Genomic DNA, 12,409 nt, shown 5'->3' on the forward strand with positions numbered 1-12,409 from the left:
GTGCCAGTTCAAAATCCGGCAGTGATGGGGTATTTTGAACAGGCAGTGAAGTGCTATTCTGACATAGTGCTCGACTGGGCAGATTGATGTTGCTGCAAACTAATAGCAATAAGAACATCCGCAATATCGGTAACTTAATGAATCTATCTGAAGGACGCCACCCTTAGGTAGAGTCGATAACTTAACCTTAATCTAGTTCGAGCAGTGGAGGTCGACCGGATCGATGCAGCCGTACTTGAACTAGACAAGAGTCGATAACTAGCTTATACTAGAGTTCACAGTGGAGGTCGACCGGATCGATGCAGTCGTACAAACCAAAGTATAAGCCATGACGGTACTTACAGACAAGCCGGAGGTCGGCTGGACCGATGCAGCCCTGCTTGCTGAAGAACTTGCCGAGATCTACTCTACTCCTACTACTAAGAGTTGGCCGGAGCCGAAAAAAGGTAAATTGTATTTGATTGATTGGATGTCCTTTACAATAGACGGGGTTCAATATTTATACTGGATCCCAAGCATGAATCCTACTTAAGTAAGACTCATTACAATCTTTGGTGTAGAATAAAATATTCCTAATTTAAGATAACTTGGATCCTAATCTTTTCCTTTCTGTTCCGACGCCAACTGTAGCTTCCTGTCGTTATCTGCTGGTGTCATCTGAAGAGAGCTGATTTCAGTGTTGCATTTGAATCAGCTGATATCGATTTTTATATAATCGATTCCTTGATGACACGATCTTTGGGAGCTTTGAATTCCCGTGTTCCTCTTCCCAAATTTTAGTGTAAACAAGATGTCGAAATCTCGTACCCCTTTGGGAGATAGGGTCAGGCTGCTTCCGGCAAGGCTTTGAGCTTACCTGCGACACCACAACTGGTTCCCCCAGGCTGCGCTTCCTGGGAAACAACTCGACTCAGGTGATTTTTATAGACGTCGGCAGAAACCATGCTTATGCTTCTGCTCTTGGCTACAACATCACCATGAGCTTAGGTGCGGACACTTACACCACCAAGTCCTGGGAGGCCCCTACTGGTGTTATTATTGATCATGAAAACTACTTGTATGTTGTTGGTTGTGGTGTCAACGTCTACATGTTCTCTGATAATATGACAGATCCCATTGGTTCTTGCATGAGTATTTGCGCAGATAACACAGAGATCATGGAGAGGACAAACATGGGTTATGGTGCCTGTGGAGGGTTAGGCTGCTGCCGCATCTGGTTTGCAGTAAGTGGCCGGCCGGCAAGACTTTACTCTCGAACTTGCCGCCGCAATACTACTATTGCACAGTTAGATGAAGCGCCCTCCAGTATCAAGGTTATCTTTTCGTATACCTATGACTTCGTGATAGATCTTTACGCAAGTTGGGTGAATACAAGCAATGTTTACGACATGTTACTTGACATTGCAATCACGGACCAACCAAGCTGCGCAAGTGCCCAATCCCAAGAGAATAAGGAAACATATGCATCACTGGTAGAGAACCGAGCTTTACTCCCGGTGGGGAACCCCCTCTAGTCCCGGTTCCCCACCCGGGAGCAAGCATCCGGGACTAAAGGGGGGGTCCTTTAGTCCCGGGTCAGGAACCGGGACTAAAGGAGGACCTTTAGTCCCGGTGGGTAACACCAACCGGGACTAAAGGTGCCTCCTGACATGCCACGATGGCCGGCACCTTTAGTCCCGGTTGGTAATACGAACCGGGACTAAAGGTTTTTTTCTTTTTTCTTTTCTTTTCATTTTTTTGTTTTCTTTTCAAAATAGGTTTTCGAAGTCGTATTGTACGCTGCTAATTATACATTTATATGCGCATATAGTATGTTTCGGTTCAAGCACAATGAACGTATTAAATCACACAATTCAAGCATAGAAATATATATATATATATATATATATATATATATATATGCATGCATCATATATATATTTACATGCATGCATGCATATGTGTATTTTACATTATATTATTTCATGTGCATATATTACAAAAGATTGCATTATAGTTGTTGTGACATAACAAGTTTCTTCTCATCCTCTAGCTTGGCTTCAATGGCAGTGTTGGGTCGAAGTAGAACTCGCCCTTGGAATCGATGACCTGCTCATTAAAAAATCCGGCTATAGACTCTTGAATTGCTTTGATTTGGTCTTGCCGTATGACCTTTTCCTCCAACCATCGAGTCTACAGGTTTGAATTAAAGGAAAATAAATTAATATATGTACATATATATATATATATAAAGACATAGTAACACAATCAATAATAATAATTAAATGAATATATAGTGTATTTTTAACGTACTTTGAGTCTCTCTGTAGGAGTTCTTTGGGAGAGCACCTTGATAAACTTGCAAACATAGTAACCACAGTAGTTGTTCCCCTGTTCCTACCTCAGACACCACTTTACGAGAAAAAGATTTGTCATCCAATCTGGTGATCCGGTGAAAGCTATATGTTTAATTAATAAAGATGATGCGATTCAGGGGACTTACTTTCAATGGGATTACATTCAGTGGCGCTTTGCATTTTTCCATGTGTTGCTTCTCAATAAAGGTTTTCCAAACACTGCCCAATAAAAAATTTGCCACGTCATCAGATATAGTTAATCATCATGTTTGTGTGTATATATAGTTGCTAGAGATCCCGAAATTACCTCTGGATAATATCTATCATATCTTGGTAGTCTTGTTGTGGTTTTCTCATCGAGTCATAGATTATCAAGTGACTTTTCACCAGATCGATGTCCATCAATATCCAGTGATTGCTGCATGTGTTTATAGGATATAACGCATAACACTCATTAATTAACTAGAATCAACATATGAGCCATTAAGGCTATGATCGACATGATTAACACTCACTTGAAGTTATAGGGAAAGAGTATATCCTTCTTGTGGCGTTGGTTCACTAAGAAGTTCATGATGTTACTCTCTGACTCAGACTTCCAATTAGTCATTGGAGTAATTGGGTCTTTGAATACTATATGCGGATCAACAAAACCAATTTCATTGCAGCCTTCCTTTCTGAGCTCTGTCATTGTAAATCTGCATATATATAGTACTTGTTAGGATAATTTATATGCATATGCACACATATGATGAGTTTAATAATAGATCGAAAGAATTATTACTTACAGGCAATAGCAGCTAATGATAACTTTGTCCAGAGAGGTAAGGTGGCATAGTTGATGAAATTCTGCAAAGTCAACATACATAACATCATCGCCACGGAACCAATGTTCGTCTCTAATTCTGACACCAACGCAGAAGTCTCCACTGGTAGACGCCTGCATGTACCACTTGTTTAGCAGGTACATTTGCGTCCTCAGATCAGATAAGGCTTGAGGGTTGTATAGACTCTGGCCTAGTACAAATTTTTTCTTCCAAATATCAACCTCCGCCGCACTCTCAATTTTTCCATCACCAAACATCTGGTAAAGGTCGAGACCAGTCTCATCAAGAAATTCACCAAGGTGATCCAAATCGACATCCGGAGGTATGTTTGCCTGATGCATTAATCCTAAATTCGAACCATATTCATTACCAACAACTAGCGGGGGGATTGATTGGTGCGCTTGTTGTCCGAGTTGGGCAACTCCTTTCCCTGCCCGCTTCTTTTTCTGTGCCGCCTCAATTGACTTGGTGAGAGTGCGGTCATAGTCTGATAACGTTGATTTGGACGGCTTACGAGATTCCCGCTGTTGATGCTGGTAAGAAGTCACCTTTTTTCTTAAAATATCCGGAGCTACGAAGAAGTACGGTTTCTCTGGGTTTCTCCTTGCTTCTTGATTCATTTTAAGTTTGTCATAGAATCTAGACATGTCTTTTTTATATGCATCAGTTCCTTCTTCCTTCTCTTCAGATATTATTTTGGGAATAGCCCTTGGTTTCACGGTGGCTTTCTTTGCAGGCGGGGACTGATTCTTCGTTTGAGGGGCTGGCCTCTTGCTAGGCTTCTTGGTAGGCGGGGGCGGGGGAGGCGTTGGAGACCTCCTTGGAGGTGTTGGCAGCGGCGTTGGAGACCTCCTTGGAGGTGTTGGCAGCGGCGTTGGAGACCTCCTTGGAGGTGGCGGCTGTGGCGTTGGAGACCTCCTTGGAGAGGGTGTGGATGCAGCCTCGTCTTCCAACACAATGTCATCATACAGAGCACTATGATGATCTGGCGATTGAACAATTGGATTTAGGTTGGGGGAGGATCTGCTACAAAAAAAGGAATGACATATTATTATGAGCAGATTGTTAATTATTTAAGCCAATACAAATTAATGATGTAGTGTTTTCATCCGCACGTACCTATGGTGAGGTAGTTCAGAAGGAGGTGGAGCCGACATCCCTGGAATGATGATGTAGCGCTTGCGCCATAGAATGAATGTCTTCTCCGCTTCTCCTAGAGTCTTCTCGCCATCACCTCCAGGAATGTCAAGAGGCAAATCACTAAAACCTTTTTCAGCTTTATCTACCGAGATGGTGGCATATCCTTCTTGGATTATATTCCCATGAATCCTTGGTGTCTTGGTTCGGTCGATAGGATTAACAAGACCGATAGCCACCTTGATTGTGGAATTCTCCTTCGGAATGTGTAGCTCACACGTTGTACAAGGTTCAGTGACGTCATCCACAGGGAAGCGCAGTCCTGTGTCCCCTTGATTTGGTATCTCCGTGGAAGCGCAGCTGCTTTTCAACTGAACAGATTGGCTAATGTTGATTCCTGGCTCTGATGCCTGCTTGCTTGCACTCACTGCTATTTGCACTTGCCTTTTGATTTCCTCCTGCATTCTCGCTTCAAGGTTTTTTTCCCGCTCCTGTGCTTCACGCACCGCTTCCTCCAACCTCTGGAGCCGGTGTGCCTCTTCTTCCTTCTTTCTCTGGCGACTTCTGTAGGAAGGTCTGTCCTGAGGGAATCCATGCTCCCACGAGACACTTCCTTTGCCTCTAGTTCGGCCACCATGTTCAATAGTCCCGATGGCGTATGTCAGCTCATCCTTCTCTCTGTTGGGCCTGAACTCACCACTAGCAGCAGCTCTCTGAGCATAAAACAATCTTTCTGCTGCTTCTTGCAGTCTTGCGCCATAAACGCACTTCCCTGTCTCCTGGTCTAGTGTTCCCCCATGAGCGAAAAACCAATTCTTTGCACGTTCTCCCCACTCGAGTGATTCTGGTCTAATACCCTTGGCAAGAAGGTCTGCTTCCATTTTGTTCCACTTCTTAATGGCAGTCGGGTAGCCACCTGATCCCAAGGTATGGTGGTATGTCTTCTGTTGGGCATTACGTTGGTTCTTTATCACCCGACTCACACCCTCTTCTGAAGTCTTGTACTGTACAAACTCATCCCAATAGGGCCTCTGCTTTGAGATCGGGCCTGGGACAGTAAAATCTGGTGCTATGTTCTTCTTGACATACGTCGTGTATAGGTGTTTCTTCCAAGTCTGAAACTGGGTGGCCATCTTCTTCATTGCCCAATCCCTAACTCGCTCCTTCAATTCATCACCATCTATTATATCATCATAATCATCTGTTTGGAGCGTGAAATGTACCAAGACATCATTCCAAATTAACGCCTTGTCACGATCGGAGACAAAACTGATATGAGGAGCATTGGTCTTCTTCTTCCATTCACGGGTACTAATCGGGAGCCGGTCCCGTACAAGGTAACCACAGTGGTGCACAAATTTCATTTTATTCGGCCCCCCCGGTTCTCCTGTATCCACATTGAACTCCGAGATGATGAAGCGACCCTCCAATGGCTTTTTGGGACCTCGAACATTTTTACTCTTCGTTGTAGTTGTTGATGTCGATCCAGAGGGCTACAAAACATAAACATTATTTTTAATGTCATGAGCACACATAAGACATATGATAATATATATATATAGCTAATAATAAAAAATATATACTTGGCCAATATGTTGTTGCTCATTTTGTTCAAGAGCTAAGTACTGACTCCCGTCATCTTCATCCTCTTGCACGTTATTTTTAGCACCATCATCGCCGGCAACTTGAGTGCCAGTGTTGATCAAATTCATCATCAACTCCTCCTCATCCATATTTCTCGGGTCGGCCATCTAGCTTCAAAAAACAAAACCAATATATAGTACGTCAAATCTTTGCTTATTACATGCGTAAAATCTACAAACAATATGCATTATTAAATCTTGCCCCTCGATCACGGACGCAATTCGCCACACTAGGACGAACTACGTCGGTACTAGGGCGAATTAGGGCACGAGAAAGGGCGGTGTGACAAGAGTGGCGGTGCTCCACTCCGCCGTATATATGTCTGTACACATGGGTGAACGAGGGCGGCGGTGCTCCGCCGTATACATAGAAACGCATGGACGAAATGCATATGAATACAAATGACGTATATAAGGACGAAACCATGTGATCAACCATGTAGTCATTCATCATATGAGAAAATTCTATGTTAATAATATAAGTATAAGCCATTATGAAATGTAAGTATACGTGTCTTATTGCTCATATAACCATTACTATTTCCGAAATGATAAGAATTTATTTTCTTCTTCTACAGGCGATCTCTGATGCTATGATATAAAGTTTGAAGATAGTCTTCCCGGAAAAAAATATGTAATGCTCATATTACTTTAGCAACATTAATATTTATTATATCTGTATATTCAAAGTTCACAAATGAAGAAACATGTGATATTTTTGATAAACTAAAAAACGCTTAGTTTATAAACTGGGTATCAAAATTGAGTTCCTATTTGACCATTATATATCCTACAACAAATCCTTCAAAAAAAAAGACCCTACATGAATATATTTGGATAAAATTTCGTTAACAAACATTGATCTATGAAGATAGAAAAAATTCTTCTATTGAAACTGCATCTTGAAATAATGGCATATCATATAGTGATGAATATATGGCGGTTGATGGGCTGGATCATTAGCGGATGGTTCGTAGCGTTGTTTCCAAATAATATATAGCGTGTTTATTATACAAGCCATGGATTTACATCGATCTAATTAATTTCTAAAATAATTTCATTGGTGATCCTTAATTATACTTGTCATTTAGAGTTCCAAATATTCAAAACTTGCCTTAAGATATGTTTTTATTTAAAATCATTTAGAGTTCCAAATATTCATTTTTAGTTTCTATAGATTTTGTGATTCAAAATTTGGAATTTTCAATCGACCTCGACCGTTGACATGGCTTACACCAAAGTTGTAGTTTTCGATGTGATCTATAACTCGGCAGTGGAGGGCTCGGACGAATGTACAAAGAGATCGACGAATATATCACCTCGAAGCTCGGCAGTGTACCTACTGGAGGGCCTCGGGCCGGCGCGGTGGGGCAACGCGCGGTGGAGGAGGGCCTCGGGCGCGGAGGAGGGCGCGGTGGAGGGCCACGGGCAAGCGCGGAGGAGGGGCACGGGCGCGCGCGGTGGAGGCCGCACGAGGAAGAAGACGGCGGCGCCGGTGTCACGGAAGGCGAACCGACGCGGCGCGAGGTCGAAGAAGAGGCCGGGCGGCGGTGTTCGACGAGGAAGAAGACGAGCAGATCGATCTGCCAGGCGCTGGAGGTTATATAGCAGAGGAGAATTACTCCCGGTGCCAGCCACCAACCGGGAGTAAAAACCCTTTACTCCCGGTGCGTATTACCAACCGGGAGTAAAGGTTCCTTTACTCCCGGTGCGTGTTACCAACCGGGAGTAAAGGTATACCTTTACTCCCGGTTGGTAACACGCACCGGGAGTAAAGGCTTTTTTTTGGCGGGCCACGAAACTGCAGCCCACCTTTACTCCCGGGTGGGCTTCCCACCCGGGAGTAAAGGTGGCCTGCAGTTTCGTTTCCCGCCTGTTTTAAGCAATAGTCTTGTTAAATACAATAGAAATGCAATAGTTTTTATTAAATACATAGTAAATTAAATAAAAGGCATAAAATTATTTTGTTAAAAATATGAATTTTATTTTTGTTTATTGCACATAGGAAAAATCGATAACCTAACTTTTTTTATTTTTTGTTAGAATTATAAAACATAATGTAACTAATATTTATTATTTCGTTAATGCAAAAATGTAGTGTTTAATTAAAATTATTAAAATTATTGGTTTTGGACAGGAAATTTGTTTTCACATCATTTTAACGTTAATATTTTAATTTTTCATCACTCAGTATCCTAATTTACCTTTTTGAGAGAGAAATCCCACCAAATCAAACATTGATTTAATTTGAAATATGACATAATAAACATCTGAATTCACAATTATTACATAATATCTCAAACACACACTATATTAAATCACTATATCATCAAGTGGGCACAGCAGTGAACTTCTTCTTTACGTATGTCCCTTGGTTATGATCGCTTCGTAACCATGGAGTGTCCTCATCATTTACCAAGATGCTAGGGTCTTTGTTCACTTTGAAGGGCGGAATTCGGTCATCCTTTTCATATTCTTCTGACATGTCCGACTTGTCCTCAATTCCCACGATGACTCTTTTCCCTGAAAGAACTATGTGGCGCTTTGGCTCTTTGGTTGAGTCATTATCGTTTTTCCCTCTTTTTGGTTTGGTAGACATATCATTGACATAGAACACCTGATTCACATCCTTGGCAAGGACGAATGGTTCGTCTTTGTACCCAATATTACTAAGGTCTACTGTTGTCATTCCATACTCGTTGTCTACTGTTACTCCGCCTCCGGTCACCTTGACCCATTGGCACTTGAACAATGGGATCTTCAAAGTAGGTGCATATTCTAGTTCCCATATTTCATCTATGCGTCCATAATATGTCTGCTTATTCCCATTCGGGTCTGTGGCATCTATGCGGACACCACTGTTTTGGTTGGTACTCCTTTTATCTTGGGCTACTGTGTAGAATATGTTCCCATTTATCTCGTACCCTTTGTATGTGACGATATGCCATGATGGTTGCATAGCCAATAAATACAGTTGCTCATGGATGCTCTCATCACCTTGACATTTTTTTCGCAACCAACCGCCGAAAGTTTCCATGTGCTTATGCGTAATCCAAGCTTCAGTCTTGCCTGGAAACTCGGATCGTAAGAGATCCTTGTGTGTCTCAATATATGGATCTACCAAAGAGGAGTTCTGTAGAACTGTGTAGTGCGCTTTATTGAAATAATCATCATCCGTACCAATATATGTTTTCCTCCCTAGTGTCCCCTTTCCGCTTAGTCTCCCCTCATGTCTCGATTCAGGAACACCAATCGAGTCAAGGTCGGGAATAAAGTCAACACAGAACTCAATGACCTCTTCTGTTCCATAGCCCTTGGCGATGCTTCCTTCTGGGCGAGCACGGTTGTGAACATATTTCTTTAGGACTCCCATGAATCTCTCTAAGGGGAACATGTTGTGTAGGAACACAGGACCGAGAGTGAAAATCTCCTTGACTAGGTGAACTAGGAGGTGTGTCATAATATCAAAGAAGGAAGGAGGGAACACTAACTCAAAGCTGACGAGACATTGAACCACATCATTCTGTAGTTTAGCTAGATCAGTTGGATCAATTGCCTTCTGAGAAATTGCATTGAGGAATGCACATAGCTTTACGGTGGCTAGACGTACATTTGGAGGTAGAATTCCTCTTAATGCAACTGGAAGTAATTGCGTCATGAGAACGTGACAGTCATGGGACTTTAAGTTACAGAATTTCTTCTCTGTCACATTTATAATACCCTTTATATTCGAGGAGAATCCAGATGGTACCTTGATGTTGTTTAAGCATTCAAACATGATTTCCTTCTCCTCTTTGCTTAGAGTGTAGCTAGCAGGACGTAAGTAATGGCGTCCATCATCTGTCTTCTCTGGATGCAGGTTGTCTCTTTCTCTCAAACAACGCAGGTCCTGTCGTGCTTCAAATGTGTCCTTAGGCTTTCCATACACACCCATAAAGCCTAGCAGGTTCACACAAAGATTCTTCGTCAGGTGCATCACGTCGATCGAGCTACGGACCTCCAGGACTTGCCAATAGGGTAGGTCCCAAAATATGGACTTTTTCTTCCACATGGGTGCGTGACCGTTAGCGTCTTTCGGAATAGGTTGGCTTCCATGTCCTTTTCCAAAGACGACTTTCACATCATTGACCATATCGAGTACATCCTCACCGGTTCGGTTGCGAGGCTTGGTCAGGTGGTCTGCTTTCCCTTTAAAATGCTTACCTTTCTTTCTTACGGGGTGATTTGCAGGAAGAAATCGACGATGGCCAAGGTACACGACCTTTCGACATTTTTTCAAGAATACACCTCTAATATCACCGAAGCAGTGTGTGCATGCATTATATCCCTTGTTTGACTGTCCTGAAAGATTACTTAGAGCAGGCCAATCATTGATTGTTACGAACAACAATGCTCGTAGATCAAAGTGTTCCTGTTTGTACTCATCCCACACACGTACACCTTCTTTATTCCACAAAATGAGAAGTTCATCAATAAGTGGTCTCAGGTACACATCGATGTCATTGCCAGGTTGCTTCGGGCCTTGGATGAGCACAGGCATCATAATGAACTTCCGCTTCATGCATAACCAAGGAGGAATGTTGTAGATACTTAGAGTAACAGGCCAAGTGCTATGACTACTGTTCTGCTCTCCAAAAGGATTGATACCATCTGTACTTAAAGCAAACCTTAAGTTTCTTGCGTCATTTGCAAACTCCGGGAATTCTCTATCGATTGCTCTCCACTGGGACCCATCAGCAGGGTGTCTCAACATATTGTCTACCTTACGGTCTTCTTTGTGCCATCGTAACAATTTTGCATGTTCTTTGTTTCTGAACAGACGTTTCAAGCGTGGTATTATAGGAGCATACCACATAACCTTGGCAGGGATTTTCTTACGTGGACGTTCGCCCTCAACATCACCAGGGTCATCTCGCCTGATCTTATACCGCGACGCATGGCATACCGGGCATGCATCCAATTTCTCGTACTCTTTGCCACGGTATAGGATGCAGTCATTAGGACATGCATGTATCTTCTCTATTTCTAGCCCCATAGGACAGACAACTTGTTTTGCTTCGTAGGTAGTGGCGGGCAATTCATTGTACTTCGGAAGCATCTTCTTTTGGATTTTTAGTAACTCTCCAAATCCCTTGTCAGATACACCATTCTTTGCCTTCCATTGCAGCAATTCTAGTGTGGTTCCCAACTTTTTCTGCCCTGCATCACAAGTTGGGTACAACAATTTCTTGTGATCTTCTAGCATCCGCTCGAACTTGATCTTCTCCTTTTCACTTTCACATTCTCTTTGTGCATCACGAATGACCTGACAAAGATCATCAGCCGGCTCATCTTCTGCGGCTACCTCTTCTTCAGCTTCTCCCATTGCAGTATCATTGAAGCACGCACCATCAGGAATAATATCATTGTCGTCCCATTGTTCTTCTTCATCTTCTTCCATTACAACACCGGTTTCTCCGTGCTTTGTCCAACAAATATAGTTTGGCATGAAACCCGACTTGAACAAGTGTGAATGAAGAGTCCTTGAGCAAGGATATTCCACCGTATTCTTACATATGGCACATGGGCAGCACATGAAACCGTCGCGTTTGTTTGTCTCGGCCGCACGTAATAAAGAATGCACGCCGTCAATGAACTCTTGTGAGCGGCGATCAGCATTATACATCCAATGACGGCTCATCTGCAATACATGACATAAATATCATATTAAAACCTAGATCATAATTAATTATTTATACAACATGCGTGCCACCACAAAAGATACAAATTTATGAAAGCATCGCTACAATGTAGACAATCCCAACTACCACTAAAAGAACTAAAGCTAAAATATATTTCAGGAGCACAAGGATTTCGCGACCAATCTCAACTAAAACAGACAGATCCCCCGATTGTGCAACATCTTTGGGCTTCTTCGACTGGATCACTGCCTCATTAGCCGCCGTATCTGCCTGTTGTGCAAGATATTTTTGCACGAGTTCAACATACTCTTCCTCCCAGTAGAAGCCTGAACATCGTCCACTGCCATCCCACTGAAATTAAAACAAAAAACTAGAACTTTAATCACAACCATCATGAAAATAGGTATAAACTAACCATAATCATTAAATACGATAAAATAACTCACATTGCGATCCGGACACTTGTAGAAGATACGATCCTTGTTGGGACCCTCCTTCTTCACTCGGTACTCCATCACAATCTTCATCTCATCACGACACTTGCCGCATGGAATGAGAGGAAGGCCCGGCCTAAGTCGCTTTGGAAACCCATGAGAGGCCGAGGACCCGGAAGCAGTTGCCATCTACTCTCTATACTCATTTTTTAATACACTATAAATTTCTTCTTTTATAAACAAATAAAATTAACAAACTATAAAATTATCTAGATCTCTAAACAATGATATTTTTAATGGTCATTGTGTTCTCGTCTTTTACTGCGGCAGGTAAGTAATTCATATGATATT

General features: G+C 42.3%; 1 pseudogene; it reads left to right on the forward strand.

Annotated features, from left to right (window-relative positions):
- The window catches only part of LOC136469497 (wall-associated receptor kinase-like 10), a 58,105-nt pseudogene that overhangs the window by 19,297 nt on the left and 26,399 nt on the right, over positions 1-12,409 (forward strand).

Source organism: Miscanthus floridulus, chromosome 8, assembly GCF_019320115.1.
Source record: "Miscanthus floridulus cultivar M001 chromosome 8, ASM1932011v1, whole genome shotgun sequence".
Taxonomy (NCBI): domain Eukaryota; kingdom Viridiplantae; phylum Streptophyta; class Magnoliopsida; order Poales; family Poaceae; genus Miscanthus; species Miscanthus floridulus.